Source organism: Phodopus roborovskii, unplaced genomic scaffold, assembly GCF_943737965.1.
Source record: "Phodopus roborovskii unplaced genomic scaffold, PHOROB, whole genome shotgun sequence".
NCBI classification, from domain to species: domain Eukaryota; kingdom Metazoa; phylum Chordata; class Mammalia; order Rodentia; family Cricetidae; genus Phodopus; species Phodopus roborovskii.
The window spans coordinates 444,383-462,661 of record NW_026125648.1 but is presented as its reverse complement, the minus strand read 5'-3'; the positions used below and the strand labels follow the sequence as shown (position 1 = coordinate 462,661).

The 18,279-nt window shown below is 39.6% G+C and overlaps 1 pseudogene; it reads left to right on the top strand.

The window, feature by feature from the left end:
- Positions 1-16,962: 16,962 nt before the first annotated feature.
- On the top strand, positions 16,963-17,757 carry LOC127217151 (60S ribosomal protein L7-like; annotated as a pseudogene).
- The last annotated feature ends 522 nt before the right edge of the window (positions 17,758-18,279 follow it).

Here is an 18,279-nt window from a genome sequence, read left to right as displayed (position 1 = left end):
TTCATTATTAAATTTTCATATTTATAGGTCATGGTCTCTTGTTCTCATCTTCTCTCCAGTATCTCTTCTACTTTCTACGCACACACACATACATACACACACACACACACACACACACACACACACACACAAATCTATGTTTAAATCTATATTTTATCTTACCCTCTTTGATCCCCTCGCATCTGTCTTTAGACCTGTTTGTCCTCCCTTCTCAAATCCTTTATTTATTTTAGATTTATGACATATATGTGTGTGTGTGTGTGTATGTGTGTGTGTTTGTGTGTGTGTGTGTATGTATGTATGTATATTCCACATCTGAGGTGAAACATATCTGGCTCACTTTGGATAACATGGTGATATCTGGTTCTATCAATCTTTCTGAAAATGTCATGATTTAATTCTTCTTTCCAGTTGATTCAAGTTCATATGATTTTTATGTATTTCCATGTGCGTGTATGCATTCACATATATGTGAGAAAACAGTGGCTAATTGTGATGTAAGGCAGAAACAAAAGGAACTTCTTGTAACAGATTATGATTTTCTAAAGATTCTAGCCCCTTCGTCCTAGAAGATCTGAGAGGTCAGGCAGAAACATGCACTGTGTATAGAGACACCACAAACACAAGCACTGTAAAGCAGATACAGGCAAAGGAGTCACATTACTGACTCATGTGCAGTGTTGCTATTGGCAACATGATCTTCACAAATATTAAACAACTCTTCAGAGAGTTCTGAACATAACAAAGCCCAAATTTCCTTCAATTTACATGGCAATTGTATTCCTGGAAATTTCCGTGTATATTAAAACAGTACAAAATACATATAAAGTAGCGCTGTGTTCTGGACAAAGTATTATTAACAGATTTGTTTAACTGAATGAGTAACTGAATGAGTAACTAGTGAAAAGTGAAAAGCTGGTCAGAATACAAGCTATTCTTCACTATGTGGAACTGTGTAGTATACTGAGGAGATATCATATCTAAGTGCTCCCCTATCATGTGAAACCCAGCTCTGCCTTATAGATACTCTCATGAACCATCAAATCTGGGGCATAGAAACATAACATCTGAGGGTGGAAACTGATATTCATTTTTGCTTAGAAGAGAATAACACAAGGATATACAGGAATCAGCAGACATGGCAATGGACTTCAAAACCTGTGTATCTCATTGTATTTGAGTCTGGTACAGAATGTAGGGGTACCAGCATGGGGAGAGAGTGAGGTCAGTGGCAGGGTACATGGAGGTTAAGTATTGAAAAATGGAGAAGTGTTAGGAGTCATAACCAGAGTGTGCTGGTGTCAGGGTCTAAGCCAAGCAGTGAAAAGGCAGCACATCAGGAATAATGGAGACAAACAACCACCACAATCAAAATAGAAGGCTGAGCAATGAAAGAGGCAAATAAGGTGGTATGTTAGGTTGTGTCTTCCATCCAGCTGGCTTGCACTTATGAAGACCTGGGTACCAACGCTGACTGTGCTTCTCACGGTGGGATCTTGAGACAGTGGCCATGTCTCACACTTCTCTTATCTGTGAGAGGACAATGCACTCTGCTACTTCACATGGTGGCCATGGCAAATGACACTGGAAACTACATGTGAAATGTTATGCTCACCCAAACCTTACAGGTGAAGGTGTTTGTACTGGCTTCTCCACCACACAGCTCTTCCTTCTGTACCTGTATCACACTAGGTGCTATCCCCATAGACTGAGTCCTAAAGCTGCCCTCCTCTTCCTCGTGCCTCGCAATCCTCTGATGGCACCTTTGCAGTTTCTTTTGCATGGATTTTCTCTACTCTGTCACCACCAACCCTGTGTCCATCTCAGGACTTTGCCATCTTTGTCCTTCAATTGTATCTGCTTCAGAGCTCAATTGTAGCTGGGGGCAAGGGCTCATTCTCTCCAAACCCTGTTGGTTTGGTTGCTGACAGTTAGGCTTTCTTCACAATAGAAAGGATCAAAGGAAATCCAAGGCAGAATTGTGGGCTAGGATTTACTGTCATCTTACAGAGGCAAAGCAGTCTACAGTATAGAATAAAACTTACAAGCCATGGAGCCAGGCTTTCTTCATCACTTTTACTAACTCTTTTGTCTTGGGTTGGTTACAGTATCTCTCTGTGCTTCCCATTTTATCTTCTTTGGAGGAATGAATGGGTAGTGCCTATGTCAGATCATTCTTTTAAGGATTAAATCAATTATATAGAAAAGACTTAGAATATTGTTTGGTATATAGTAACCTCTAAAGGTACTTAAGTATGTTTAAGGATTTACAATGGGGTTAAACAGGAGTGTGAAGCAGTAGATTTTTCCTAATCCTTGCAAAGTATGGGCCCAGCATGGCCACTCTTTGTGGCACGTAGTTTTCAGGGAACAGAGTAAGAAAATCCATCTGGCTTGAGTGCACTCTGTACCAGCCCTGTTACCCTCCTCTGACTCCCATCCCTCCTAAGTGTGTGTGTGTGTGTGTGTGTTTTCAGGCTTGTCTGGCAGATTCATATGACTCTTTTGTGCATTCTTTATCCCAACTGAAATCCCCTTGGTGTCCTGTACTTTGGAAGAATGCAAAGCAGAGAAAACTAATCAAGTGCCCAATACAGGGCAGGACTTGCTGTATATGCTTAAGGATTCTGATGAGTTCATTCCTCAGGAAAGGACATTTCTATTTGTATGACTTTCCACAAATGCCCGAACTTAGTAAAAAGAGGCCAACAAACTGTCAGTTTTAAATGCTTATGTACCAGGGACACCTGAGTGAAGGACCCCATGGAGTTCAAAAGCAGTAACAAGGAATCTGTGGCCCAGAAGGCCCTGTGATGGCTCTATGAATGGCTGAAGTATTGTGCAAAGTGTAAGCCATTATCAGATGCAGGAATTGTGAAGTGCAGGCCAGATACCAGATTATTTGATTACTCTTTTGGATGTAATTATATGGAAGAGATCTGGAAGTCTAAGTTTACACCACCATGGGGTACACTATGATTAATTTAAGAGACTAACAGTGATCAGAATACAGAGGGCTCTATATGCTTAAAGCTTTATCAGAGAGAAATAGCGTTCTTGATTTGATAGTGAGTACCAGATTTCTGATGTAGAAAGGACTTGACATAAAATCATACAAGAATGTTTGTATAGAGTACAAGCTGATCCTACATTCCAAACAGCTGGACAAAACAGCCCTACAGACTACAGCTAGGCTATCTGAATCTTCTTCGAATCCCCCAAGACAGCGCCCCTTACCAGCAGGAAGTAGTTTGGAAAGAACGACGCCCAAATTCCCAAATATTGTGTATAAATGTTTGTTTTCATTTAATTGGACTTTGTTATATAAAATTAAATAAAAAAGTATATATATATATATATATATATATATATATATATATATATATATAAAATGTTTGTAGAGGCAAGTCCTGGAAAAACTGGTATATAGAGGCTGCTGGTGTCCCTCTAGGGTGACAGATATAAATAGTATTGTATTGTGGTACCACAAAAGGCGAGGGACTATGGAACAACCAAAAAGCATGCTAAAGCTGGGACATAGGGTTCCTGGGCAACAGAGTTCCTGGAAAGATTTTTAGTTATATACCAATGATTTCTATGTTCCTCAGTCACATGATAAGGTACATTTTGGTTGGATCCATGTGAATTGATTTAAGCAAGATCTAGTCATCTGCTATTTCATGATCTGACAGTGTCCAAAATACTGTGACTCAGTAGGGTTAAGTTCTGGGACACACTCAAGGTCTAGAGCACCATCTAGCCTTATTCAATCCTTAATAACAGGAGGCATGGGACTCCTTGTTATACAGAGTCAGTACACATGTATAGCCTCAGGAAATTAGCATCATGGAGAAAGTTCAACTTCAAAAACCTTAGCCAGAATTTTACAATCAGGAGGAGGTTGTGGGAAGTTATTGTAATTTGGGCAAAATTATTTAGTTTATTTTTACTTGAATTTTGAATTACATACTGAAAAGGACATTAGGATCTTTTCAGTGTGCAATGGGTAATGGTCTTTGAAAGTCTTTTTTTTTTCTTTTTTTTAATTTTATATAACCAAGTCCATTTAAATGAAAACAAACATTTATAGACAATATTTGGGAATTTGGGCATCGTTCTTTCCAAACTACTTCCTGCTGGTAAGGGGCGCTGTCATGGGGGATTCGAAGAAGATTCAGAAATCCTGGCTGTAGTATGTCAGGCTGCTTTGTCCAGCTGTTTTGAATGTAGGATCACCTGGTACTCTGTTTCAGGTTAATTGGGCCTTGACGACTGTGCTGCAAATTCTGAATGTGCTATATTCTGGGTTTCAACAGAGTGCCTCTCCCAGCCACCAGCTCATACAATTGTGCCACCTAGCGGCATGACTGCACTAGGAGGATTGAGTTTTTAGCCTGCTGTGATTATTTTCATTTAGGGTGCTGTGTGTGTGTGTGTGTGTGTGTGTGTGTGTGTGTGTGTGTGTGTGTGTGTGTGTTTGTGGTGGTGGTGGTGGTTTACATCTAGAAATGCATTTGTGTAATAAAGGGGAGAAAGGCCCCATTATGTACAGAGATGAGGTAATTACACGGCCATTGGCAGGGAAAATGCAGTCATGCAACTGTGTCTTTGGGAAGATGCAACTTAGCTTTGCAGTCTAACAGACCGCTTCACATTCAAGCATCTTTGCTGTTCTGCTTGTAGATTTAGCAACTATAGACTTCTCCAAATATTCTATTTTTAATTTTTATGGTATGGGTGATAGGATATAGGGCCTTGCATGTGCTAAGAAACTACTGGACAACTGAGCAAAATTTCCAATATCTGTTGTCCAAATGGGAAAGCAACATATGTGCATATTTATCACACATTTAACAAGAAGATGCTTTCCCTTTTATTGAACACAGCTTCTCCCCTCACATAATATATCCTGATTACAGTTTCCCCTTCTTCTACTCTTCCTGGTTACTCCTAACCACTCCTGTTCTGTCTCTTCTTTTCTAAGGGAGAATTATATAATATAACATAATATAGGATAAAACAGAAACTAATAATCAGAAAAGGACAAAACAGACAAATGGAAAGAGCCCAAGAACAGTCAGAAGAGATAGACACAGAGACATACTCGTTCACACACTCAGGTACCCTTAAAAACACTAAACTGGAAGCCATAACATATACACAAGGGTATATAGGTAGGGTAAATATATATACATTTGCAGATCATCTGCCTATCATTTATTTTTATGATGATGATAACAGTTGGTTAATTATAGTTATGAATTATATGTATGAATATATAATTATAAATATGTATGTATATATAATCATATGTAATAAATTATACATAGTAAAATAAGATTAAAATGAAAAATAAGCTTAAAAATCCATGATATGACATTATTTTTTTTGGCTCTCTAGTACTGACCATGCATCCTGCCCTTAAGAATAGTTTGTTTTTGCCAGGTAGTGGTGGCACACACCTTTAATCCTAGCACTCTGGAGATAAAGGCAGGTGATCTCTGTGAGTGTGAGGCCAGTCTGGTCTACGGAGTGAATTCTAGGACAGGTCAGGGCTACACACAGAGAAACCCTGCCTTGAAAACCCAAACTAAAAAAAGAAAGAAACAGAAGAGAAGAATAACTTGTTTTCCCAGTTAGACTCCTTGAAGGAAACTAAATTTTCACTTGTAAGTAGTTATCAATTGGAGATAGTTTCTGAGTTTGCAATGTGGGTATGTGTCCACTTCTCTTCTTGAAAACTCGAGGACAACATTTGGTACAAATCTGCGCAGGTCCTGTGCATGCTGCCTCAGTCTCTGCGAATTCATATGTGTTTCTCAGTTATTTGGCCTTTTCTGAGAATTCCTTGTTTAGATGTGTACCCCATTTTAAAACTGGGATATCTAGTTTTTTGTGTTCCTTATATATCTATCAGATGTGCAGTTGGTATCCCCCCCCCCATTCTGTAGGCTCCCTTTAGTCCAAATGATGGTGTCCTTTGCCACGAAGAAGTTTCAGGTTCATGAGGTCCTATTTATTAACTGTTTATTTTAGTACCTGTGCTAATACTGTTCTGTTCAGAAAGTTATTACTTGTGTCAATTAGTTCAAGTCCCCCCCCCATTTTCTATTGTACCATGTTCAATATAACTGGTTTTATGTTGAGATCTTTGATTCATTTTGAGTTGAGTTTTGTGCAGGGTGTTAAGTATGATTCTACTTGAATTCTTCTACGTGCAGACATGCAGTTTGAACAGAACCATTTGTTGAAGATGTCTTTTTCCAGTGTGTGTCTTTAGCACTGTTATAAGAAATCTGCTATCAATGGGTGTGTGGATTTATGTCTGGATCTCCCATTCAGTTCCATTGAAATGATCATGTGGGTTTTGTCTTTCAGTTTCTTTACATAATCGGTCATATTCATTGATTTATGTATGTTAAACTATCCCTGCATCTCTGGGATGGAGCTTACTTGATCATGGTTTATGATCTTTTCAATGTTTTCTTATTTTGCAAGTATTTCATTGAGAATTTTTGCATATGTGTTCACAAGGAAATTTGGTCTATAATTCTTTCTTTGTTAAGTATGTGATTGGGTATCAAGTAACTATGGTCTCATTTCATGGAATATTTTGAGCAATATTGACATTAACTCTCCTTTGAAAATCTAGTAGAATTATGCACTAAACCCATCTGGCCCTAGGCACTTTTCTTTGGTAGACTTTTATTTATTTTTTGTTATTTATTTCTCTATTATACATTACATCCTAACTGCAGTTTCCCCTCCCTCCAATCCTCCCTGTCCCTCCCCTGTACTTCCACTTTCCCCCAGATCTCTTCTTTCATTTCCCTTCAGAAGTGAGCAGCCCTCTCAGGGATATCAACTGAACACAGCACAGCAAGTTACAATAAAACTATGCAAATACCCTCATGTCATGGCTGGCCAAGGCAACCCAGAAGAAGGAAATGGGTCCCAAGAGCAGGCAAACGAGCAAGAGACAGCTATCCCCACTCCCACTGTTGGGAGTTTCACAAGAACACCAAGCTACACAACCATAACATATATTCAGAGGACCTAGCTCAGAGCTATAAAAGCTCCCTGGTTTTCAGTTCAGTTTCTGCTAGGCCCTAAGAGACCAGGTTAGTTGATTCTGTGGGCCATGTTCTCCTGGTATCCTTGATCTCTTTTGATCCTATCATCCTTCCTCCCCATCTTCTGAGGGATTTCCTGAGCTCCACCTAATGTTTGCCTGTGTGCCTCTGCATCTGCTACCATCAGTTGTAAGGATGAAGCCTCTCTGATGGTGATTGGATTGGGCTAAGCTCTGGCCTTCTATAAGTATAGTGGACGGAATATCATTAGGAATTGTTTCATTGGCATTTTATTTTGCTAGCCTTGTTTTGTTCTATCCTATATCAGAGAGGCTACCCAACCTCTGGTTACTGGCCGTCCAGGCAGTATCAGGCATGGACTCCCCCTTGTAGCAGGGGCCTCAAGTTGGAACAGTCATTGGTTGGCCACTCCCACAAGTTCTGTACTACCATTATGCCAGCATATCTACTTTTTATTACTGCTCTTATTTCACTAGGGTTTATAAGTCTGCTTAAATTGCATATCTGATCCTGATTTAACTTGGCAGGTGGTATGTATTGAGAAAATTATCCATTTCTTTTAGACTTTCCAATTTGGTGGAGTACAGGTTTTTAAAGTATGTTCTTAAGATTCTATGGATTTCCATGGTATCTGATATGTCTGTTTTTCATCTTCACTTTTGTTAATTTGGATACACTCTCCTCACCTTTTAGTTAATTCGAATAAGGGTTTGTCAATCTTATTGATTTGCTCAAACAATCAACTCTGGGTTTCATTGATTTTTGTATTATCTTTCATTTTCATTAGTTTGTTTCTGTTTTATTGATGTCAATTCTGAGTTTGATTATTTCTTGCTGTCTACTCCTTTTGGGTGTGATTTCTTCTTTTTGTTCTAGAGGTTTCAAGTGTGCTGTTAAATTGCTAGTATGGGATCTATCCATTTATTTTATGCAGGCACATACTGTTATGAACTTGTATCTTAGAACTTCTTTCATTGTGTTCCATAAGTTTTGATATGATGTGTTATTTATTTTCCTTCAGTTATGGAAAGTGTTTAATTTCTTCTCCTCCTCCTTCATCTTCTCCTACCACCACCACCACTACTACTTCTAATTTTACCTTCTCTCCATCTTCTAGTTATTTTTCAGGACAGATCTCTGTGTAACAGAGATCAACCTTCTTCAGCCTCTTAGGTGCTGGGATGAAAGGTGTACCCCAACACTGCCCTGCTTTAATTTTCTTGACCCAGTTTTCATTCAGTCATGAGATATTTGGCTTCCATGAATTTGAAAGATTTTTGTTGTTTCTGACAGCCAGTTTTAACCCATGATAGTCAGGTAGGATACAGGGTGTTATTTCAATATTCTTGTATCTGTTAAGACTTACTTTGTGTTCAAGAATGTAGTCAGTTTTGCAGAAAGTTCCATGAGGCACGGAGAAGAAGGCATATTCTTTAGTGTTTTGATGAAATGTTTTGTAAATATCTGTTAGATCCAATTGAACTAAAATGTCATTAGCTCCAGCATTTCTCTGTTTAGTTTTTGTCTGGGTGGCCTGTCTATCACTAAGAGTGGGTTATTGATGTCTTCCACTGTCAGGGTCAATATGTGATTTAAGCTGTAATAGTGTTTCTTTTATGAACTTGGTTGCCCCTGTGTTTGGTGCAAAGTTGTTAAAAACTGCAATACCCTCTTGGTGGATTTTTACTCTGATGAAAATGTAGTTTCCTTTTCTTTTTTTCTGATTTTTTTTTGTTTGTTTGAATTTATTTTCTCAGACATTAAAATGGCCACACTAGCTTCTTCTTAGGTCTATTTTTTAAAATATCTTTTTCAATCCTTTTACCCTGAAGTGATGTCTATTCTTGATGTTAAGGTATGTTTCTTGGAGGTAGAAAAAGGATGGATCCTGTTTTTCAATCCATTCTTTTAGTTCATGTCTTTTTTATTGAGGAACTGAGACCATTGATGTTGAGAGATATCAATAACCAATGATTATTGATCCGATTATTTTATTGTTGTTGTGATAGTGGTGCTGGTGTGTGAGTGCCTGTGTGTTTCCCTTTTTTGTACAGGATTATTTATCCATATGTTTTCTTGGTAATGTTTAACCTCTCTAGGTTGGGGAAATTAAAATAGTTCATCCAGTGTCTTCTGTAGGCCTGGACTTTTGTAGCTATTTCTTAAATTTGATTTTATCACAGAAAGTCTTATTTTCTCCCTCTATTTTTTTATTTTATATAACCAAGTCCATTTAAATGAAAACAAACATTTATAGACAATATTTGGGAATTTGGATTTTCTCCCTCTATTATTATTGGAAGTTTTACTTGATATAGTACTCTGCGCTGGCATCTGTGCTCTTTTATAATCTGTAGAACATCTATCTAAGACCCCCTGACTTTTGGATTCCCCATTGAGAAGTCAGGTGTTATTCTAGTAGGTCTGCCTTTATATGCGACTTGTTCTTTCCCCCTTGCAGTTTTTAATATACTTTCTTTATTGTGCATGTTTAGTGCTTTGACTATTGTCTTATTGTTTCTATGGCTGTGATGAAGCACAATTTTGGGAGGAAAGGACTCATTTATTTATACTTCTACATTGTTGTTGATCACTAAAGGAAGTCTGGATAGGAACTAAAATGAGGCAGGAACCTTGAGGCAGGAACTAATGCAGAGGCCATGGAGGGGAGCTGCTTACTGGCATGCTCCTTATGAATTGCTTAGCCTGCTTTCTTATAGAACCTAGGACTGCCAGCCAATCCATGGCACCATGCACCACCGCCTGGGCTCTCCCCCAGTGATCACTAATTGAGAAAATGTCTTTCAGCTGGATCTCATGGAGGCATTTCCTCAGATGAGGCTCCTTTCTCTTTGATGACTTTAGCTTATGTCAAGTGAACACACAAAACCATTCTGCTCAATTATGTGCTCAGGGAAATTGGGTATTCTATATGCTTCCTGTACTTTGATAGACACTTCATTCTTTAGGTTAAAGAAATTTTCTTCTATAATTTTGTTGCAAATACACTTTGTCTTTGATCTGGGTTTCTTCTCTTTATTCCTTTATTATTAGATTTTTTTTGGTGTCCCATATTTCCTAGATATTTTATTCTAGAATCCTTTTTAGATTTAATATTTTCTTTGGCTGATGTATCCATTTCTTCTATCATGTTTCAGGGCCTGAAATTCTGTCTTCCATCTTCCGTCTCTTGTATTCTGTTGATGAGGCTTACCTCTGAGGTTCCTTTCAACTTCCTAAACTTTTTATTTCTTTCAGTTTGGGTTTCTTTTGTTGATTCTACCTCTGTTCTATTTGTTCATTCTTTCAGATTTTTAATTGTTTTATCCATTTTTCCACTGATAAGTGGTTTAGTCATTTCCTTTTTAAGGACCCATACCATATCCATAGAGACTATTTAAACATCTTTGACTTACACTTCATCTCAGACATTGTCCTGCCTGTTATTGATTGTGCTTTTATGATGGTGTCTAGGCACCTTGCTTTAGGAAGATGCTAATAGATAGAGGTGTTGATATCTGCTCTTGTCTTTGTCGGGTGGGTGGTTTGTTCCTTAGTTTCATTTGCCCTCTGATTCCTGGGAGAGTTAAGTGGCTGTGTGTTTCCTACTAGGGAATTCTTCTGGGATCTTACTAAGTGTGCCCACTGAGGGTTCCCAGTAAAATGTGTTGCTAGGTACTTGAAAATGGGAATGGGTCCACAGATGGGAGGACAGTGAGGTATTCCACCAGAATCTTCATAGTTCCCTAGAATTGGGGGCAGAGAGTGAGGAGAGACTAGAGCAGAAGTTCTGCTCCAGGGCTGGAGTTGAGAGTCAGGAACTTAATTTGGAGGAGAAGGGGAAGAATGAGGATCTGAAGCTTGCCTACCCTCTTCTTGTCTGGACAGTTCTCAGGGAATTCCTGCTGGAGTTTGGGTTTGAGATAATGGGGAGTGAAGAGGGATGTTGGAAGAGATGGGAGCAAAGAGAAGGGGGGTTGCTATGGAGTTGGGGATGAGACTGGGGGACTGGACTTAGAGGAGAGGAAGGAGGAGTGAAGGTCTACTGTTAGGCTACCTGATTTCCTGGCAGGTTTGGGTGGGTGGTTCCCAGGGAATGCTTGTCAGAGTTGAGGGATGGGATAAAGCCATGAGTGCAGGAGTGGGGGTGAAGGTGGGGGTGGGAGGAAGTTTAGAAGGATCAGTGCCATCCAGTGGAGATGGAGGTAGGGCTGGTTGGTTAGGGAAAACTGCAGCAAGTGTTCTGCTACAAAGCTGTGGATGAGATTGGGGGAATGGGTTTGGGGAAAAGGAGGGAGAGATGAAGATCTGCAGTTAGCCTATGTGCTTTCCTGGCTCTTTTCTGAAGAGAAACAGAGGAGGAGTGAGTGGATGAGGGGGTGAGGTATTGGGAGGATGGGAGGTAAGAGATGGAAAACTACAGTTGGGATGTAAAAATAAGTAACTAACTAAATATACATAAATAACTAATTTAAGAAAAATATTTAATGACAGGTCTCTTCCATTCTAATTTGAGCTCAGTGGTGAGCATAGATGGTGTGTGAGGACTCTTTATAAAGCAGATGTATTTATATGCAACAATCTGAGACTTCCATTGATGTCAAGGTCACACTGTAAATCTCATCATAGATTTTTGCTGCTTAGTTCATTGTTGCAGAAAACACTACACTGAGTTGAATGCAAGTGAAGTTACAAGTGAGTGAAGACAAAGCTGAAATTTCTGCAGTCAAGTCTCAGGTTCCTGCTGTGGCTGAACTGACTCTGTCTGTGGAGATCATGCTAGCAAGTCCCTGCCTGGAGGGCCCTTCTTAGCAGGAGGTTTGAGCTGGAGATTGCAACTTTAGCTCTCTGCAGGGCAGACTCTTGAATCAACTGGCTGAGAAATCTACCGAACACACTTGAAGAGAACCCATCAGCTACAAGAGCGGTTCCCTACCTCACAGAATTTAAGATCTTATAAGAGAGGCTGAGTTAGGCACCAAAGCCTGCTACAGCGTTCAAATTTGTCTTTGTGAGATCACTTCCTCTTTCCTCCAGAGGGTGGCACAGAGGCAAACTGGAAATCATTTAAGAACTGTACAGAAGCATCCTTACTCACAAAGGAGCAGCCCTGACTTCTCTGTGATATCGTTGCCCTAGAATGAACACCAGCCAAGGGATATCTGACCACCCTGGGAAACATGAGCTGGAAGCAACCTGTCTGATTCCCCATCTGTTATATAGGATTTGAAAGATGAGGCTAGACCACCTAGGAAGAGGGGGAAAGCAGGTGAGACTGAGGTTTAGCTCAGGGGGTCTAAAAGAGAAGTGGACCATTCTTACTGAGAGATAAACCTAGACCACAAAAATAGTCCAGCTATCCAAGTCCATTTCCAATGGAGAAAGGTGACAGGGATATGATTCTGTCTCAGACTCAAGTTCAATGTATAGACAGTCTACATATCAATCAAAGGATTGAAAATCCAAAGGGCTACAACACAACAGAACATGAAATATGGCAGTCTGCAGGCTATTTATCATCATATGTGAGTGATCACTGCAGCTTGCTAATATGGACCAGACAGTGCATGTCTGACATGCACAGGGAAAACAGTTCAGGGTGAAGGAGTCTGGAGGAAAGCATTAAGGGGATGTCAAAGTTGCTGTGGCAGGGTATGTTTGAAACAGGGAACTTGAACAGTGTTTCTGTGTGATTTCAATTGTTGGAAGCTTTGAAGCTTTTGTGGTTTCATTCTGCCTGAGGGAGCCATATGACACTGAGAGTAAGCACGCAGGCACTGAAATCATACTACCTAACATTATTACATCCTAGCTCTGCTCCTTAGCTGCTGTATGGCCTTGGGCAAGTTGTTTAACCTCTCTGTGCTTCCTTACCTATAAAGTGAAGATAAAAATAACACCCAGCTCTACAGTTTGTAAAAATTAAAAGAAAGTACTACAAGTAAAATCCTTAGGGCAATGCCAAGCACATAGTACAATTTGAACTGATTATTTAACCCTCTCTGAGCCTCAGTCTACTTACCTATAAAAATAAGAAACTGGCTTTGGTGGCCTGCTGTGTGGATTAAATGAGCTCGTATTGGTGAGTGACTTATGATATGTATATAGGGAGTACTTAGTACTAATTCTAATTATTTTTTTCATGATTAGAAGACACATCCTCTAAGATCAGTATTTGGAAAGGAAACATCTGGAGAGACATTCATGATATTACTCAGGTGTCTCCTTTTGAGGGTAGGAAGTGGAAGCAAGTCTCCACACCTAATGCTGTACCCTTTTCCAACTTGAATTCTGTTTTTATTGTGTGTGAATTACAAGATTCAAGAAATCCTTAGAATTCTTCAGTAATTGTTGGTAATCATGATCACATTGTATCTTCTAGTAAACAAACAAGGGACCAAGATTGGCTCCTTTGTTCAGCAAATACAACTCTGAACAACCTGAGGCACAGCACCCTTTTCAAGAAAGTAGTGACCTGGGCTGAAGACATCTGGTTGCAGGCTACAAGGAAACTCATATGTCACATTAATAAGGATGCTGACAATGACCATTTTGTGGCCTACAAACAGCATTGATCTGTTCAAATGTCCAAGCTAATATATTGAAAACTATGAAAAGTGAGCCAATTGCCTCAGAAAGTCCAAGAGAGGTTTCTTTGAAAGGCAGATTCCTGGAATGCAGCCAGGTCTTCAGAATGTCTGGGGGTTGGGTTCAGAGATCTGTATCTGTAACCAGCTACCCACATCAATTGTGCACTCCCAATTGTGAGACTCCTTGTGATTATGAAGCATGCTTTTTTTTTTGTTTGTATCTGACATATTTATGAAGCTGATCAATCTTGTACAACTTCATCTCTTTACTTCATGAGCAACCTATATCAGGTACTTTGTTCTCTAATGTAAAATGACTAGTATACCATTCATTAAAATATGTGAATGATCTGTAGAACATTTGTATTAGGATTGCATGGGGTGCTCAATTAAAATGCCAATCCCTGGTACTCAGGATGTGTGTGTGTAAGGAGTAGATTATCCTGCCGTGGGCCTGGACCCATCACGACTCCAGCCCCAATTAACACACAGAGACTCTGTATTTGATATAATGCTGTTGGCCAGGTACTAGTTTCTTATCAGCTAGCTCTGTCTTAAGTATTAACCCATTTCTGTTAATCTAAGTATTTCCACGTGGTTTCATCTTGCCGGGGAATGGGACTGGCATCTGGTCTACCCAGTCTCTCCATGCTGACTCCTCCCTACTACTTCCTCGAATCCTCCTTGTCTCCTAGTCCCGCCTATCTTACTTTCCTATTGGCCAACAGTCCTTTATTCATTAACCAGTATGAAAAACATATTTACAGAATGACACCTCCCATCGTGTGTGTGTGTGTGTGTGTGTGTGTGTGTGTGTATACACATATATAACATATATGTGGTTGACAGGATAGAGGTAGTGTGCTTGCTTGGCATGTGTGAGAACCAGAGTTCAGTCCTACAGTTCACAAAAAATAATGCAATATGAAATTATATGATATGATGTCATATGACATAATGCAAAATACAGATTCCTTTGCTACACCAGGCTTACAAAATAAGATTCTTGGACTTACAGATAATTTTGCAGTAGTGTAAAGCAGTGTTTCTTAAAATTTTCCGTCCCAAATCCTCCACAGCATCAGTATTACCTAGGATCATTTTAGAATTGTGCATTCTGGACTACATCCCAGACCTACTGAATCAGAAATTCTGGGGATACAGTTTGTGGTTTTACAAGATATCCATTTGATACAGATGAAGGCTCAAATTTGTCGTCCACTATGTTAGGGCCTTAATACACTCAACTCCCATCCAATAGTAGCCACATCATGTTTCTGTGTTCCCATTATCTGCAGCTGGTTGTAGAAGGCAGTTACTGAACCAGCATCCTTTCTGTTTCAGGTATCCTCTTGTAGAAGGGTTGTCACTTAGTTAATAGTAAATGTGTCTGTCTCCAATAATCATGGACAAGCCAGATGAAAGTGTGTAAGAATTGGGTAGAGGCAAGCAGGCACCAGACATTTGGAATCAGAGAAAGACTCATCTCTTCTTAAAAGAGAAAGATCATTTGAGGGATAGGATAAGCTAGGGAATTAGACACGATCCCCAAATAATATCTCATTACTCTTAGGAAACTCTGTTATCTCATCATGGAGTCAGAAATCTTGCAACATTAATTCTGAGCATGCTGTGTTCAGCCACCTCAGTCAGGACACAGCAGAGAAATCCATCTTTTATATTTTCAAATAGGCACTTTAACAAAGAGCTTTATAATTATTATTTTATGTGTCACTTATGCTTTCTATATGCCAAGAACTGTGCTGAACACTTTACACAGATTATCTCATTAAAATTCTTACATCACCCTGTGAGTCATACAGCAAATTGAGGCTCAGGGGAGCTTTCTCAAGGTCACACTGTTGGTAAGTGGCAAAACTGAGATTAGAGACTAAGTTTATTTGACTGTAAAACTCACACTGTGAATGGTCCATTCATTTCTCTGATCGTCCATTCATCATTCAATCCATTCAAGTATTTATTGAATCACTTTTATGGAACAGATACAGTCTAGGTACTAGGTATGCAATATTGAATTGAGCAAAATGCACAAAAAATGTTCTTATAGAATACTCAGAAAATGACTAAATCAATTCATAGAGTATGAGACATATATGCACTAATGGGGAAATATAAAAGTAGAGATGAGCCGATATGGTACATTTTGAGGGGAGGAAGGAAAAATAAGATAGACAGTAGAGATCTCACTTTGCAAATGAGATTTGTGCAACAGCCAGAAAGAAATGTCAAATTTAACATTTTACTTTTTAAAATTTTATATTTATTTACTTATTTGTTTGTTTATTCCACATATCTTTAACATCATGTATCTTGATCCCATTCATTTCCCTGTCCTTTTATTTCAACCCTCTGCCCCTGAACACCTCAAAAATAAAACAAAATTTAAAAGAAAGAAGGGGAAAATAAAAGATCATTTTTAAAAGGGAAAAACTTTAAAATCTCATCATGAAAGCTGCAGTGTGACACAGTGAGTCATACGAAAAACCTCTTTGTCCATATATCTTTACTTGCAGGTGTTCATTGCAAAGAGTCATTGGTGTGGTTGAAGGCCTCCTGTTTCTGCTACACTATCAATGTGGGATCCTGACTAGGGCCTCTTCTGGATATTCAGTTGTTACCCTGTGTTGTGGAGAATCTGCTGCTTTTGGTCTGTGCGTCCCTTCACATCCTCCAGCAGATCATAGACAAGGTGGATGATGGGGCACGTTAAGTCATATGCTTGGGTTTGGCCCTGGGTAGCTGTGCCCGATGTGAAATGGGGCAACTTTCCCATGCTTACAACTTTGGGGCTGGCTCACTCACACTTGCACTAAAGGGATTGGTTCTATTGTGCCACTCTGGCGAGATGCAGAGCCTGCTCTCCCAAGTGTTGCAGCTGGTGGGGGTCAGGGACAGTTCTCCTACTCTTTTGACCATACGGTTAGCTCCCCCTGCCCTAGATGTTGATGGGTATGGGGGAGGAGAGCAACTCTCCTATGCCTATACTGCCATGAGACAGATGAGTAATGGGGACAGCTCTCTCATTCTCACAATTTTTTGGGGCCGGCTCACCCACACCTGTGCTCACAGGACTGGTTTTTCTTAACTGTGTTTTGAAGCTTAAAGATAATATTATACAACAGCCTCCGTATTTGGAAAACATGCTTCATGAAAACAAAAGTCACAAAAGATTATTTAACATCTCGCATACATTTTTTTTTTACTTCTTTTAAAAGGGGGGGGATCACTCTCTCGCTTTTTTCCCCCCGACTGGAACCATGGAGGCTGTGCCAGAGAAGAAAAAGAAGGCTCCTGCTGTTCCAGAAACCCTTAAGAAAAAACGAAGGAATTTCGCAGAGTTGAAGGTGAAGCGCTTTCGGAAAAAGTCTGCACTGGAGAAACTTTGGAAGGCTTGGAGAAAGCTTATCTATTGAAAGGCAAAGCATTATCACAAGGAATACAGGCAGATGTACCCGACAGAGATTCCCATGGCTAGGATGGCAAGGGAAAGCTGGAAACTTCTATGTGCTTGCAGAACCCAAGCTGGCATTCGTCTTCTGAATCCGAGGTGTCAATGATGTAAGCCCAGAGGTTTGCAAGGTATTGCAGCTGCTCTGTCTTCGTCAGATCTTCAATGGCACTTTTGTTAAGCTCAACAAGGCTTCGATTAACATGCTGAGGATTGTGGAACCATACATCGCATGGGGGTACCCCAACCTGAAGTCAGTAAACAAGCTCATCTACAAGCGTGGCTATTACAAAATCAATAAGAAGAGAATTGCCTTGATGGACAATTCCTTGATTGCTCGATCTCTTGGTAAATACGGCATTATCTGCATGGAGGATCTGATCCATGAGATCTACACAGTGGGGAAACGCTTCAAGGAAGCCAACAACTTCCTGTGGCCCTTCAAATTGTCTTCTCCACGAGGTGGGATGAAGAAAAAAGGACTCACTTTGTGGAAGGTGGCGATGTGGGCAACAGGGAAGACCAGATAAACAGGCTTATTAGACGGATGAACTCAGGTGTTGCCCGTGGTAATTTTGTAATCTGGTCAGTGGTAGTTTTGTAATCTGGTCAGTTAATAAACAGTCACAGGTTGACAAATAAAAGGGGGAGCTCATTTTGTTATACTGTGGAGTGTGTGTTTCCCTATTACCAGATTTAAAAAAAAAATGTTTTAACATTAAGATTAATCTAGAAGAGTAAAACTTTTATTAAAGATATATTTTATTAAATATATATTATATTTTAATCATGTATGTAGTGGGGGAGCATGGACTGGCTGATTTTGTGTGTCAACTTGACACATACTAGAGTTATCAGAGAGGAAGGAATATCACTTGAAAAATACCTCCATTAGATCCAGCTGTAAAGCATTTTATCATTTAGTGATCAATGGGACAGGGCCCAGCCCATGGAAGATGGTGCCATCCCTTGAGCTGGTGATTCTAGCTCCTATAAGAAAGCAGATTGAACAAGCCATGATAATCAAGTAAGCAGTACCCCTCAATTCACAGAGTATCTTCAGCCATTCAGAGAATATTGGTCAGTTGGTTTCCAGTGTATCTAATACTTTGAAGTGCTTTTAATA